The sequence below is a fragment of the Bison bison genome, unplaced genomic scaffold (genome assembly GCF_000754665.1).
Source record: "Bison bison bison isolate TAMUID 2011002044 unplaced genomic scaffold, Bison_UMD1.0 scf7180017864379, whole genome shotgun sequence".
NCBI classification, from domain to species: domain Eukaryota; kingdom Metazoa; phylum Chordata; class Mammalia; order Artiodactyla; family Bovidae; genus Bison; species Bison bison.
Genome location: NW_011494951.1, coordinates 9,574,585 through 9,574,898, shown reverse-complemented (window position 1 = coordinate 9,574,898; position 314 = coordinate 9,574,585).

Below are 314 nucleotides of genomic sequence, written 5' to 3'. Positions count from 1 at the left end.
TTCCATCACCAGTCACATCCACAACTGGGTGTTGTTTTTGCTTTGGCTCCATCTCTTCATTCTTTTTGGCGTTATTTCTCCACTGATCTCCGGTATCATATTGGGCACCTACTGACCTGGGGAATTCCTCTTTCAGTGTCCTGTCTTTTTGCCTTTTCATACTGTTCATGGTGTTCTAAGACAAGAATACTGAAGCAGTTTGCCATTTCCTTCTCCAGTGGACCACGTTTTGTCAGAACTCTCCACCATGACCTGTCTGTCTTGGGTGGCCCCACATGGCCTGGCTCATAGTTCATTGAGTTAGACAAGGCTGG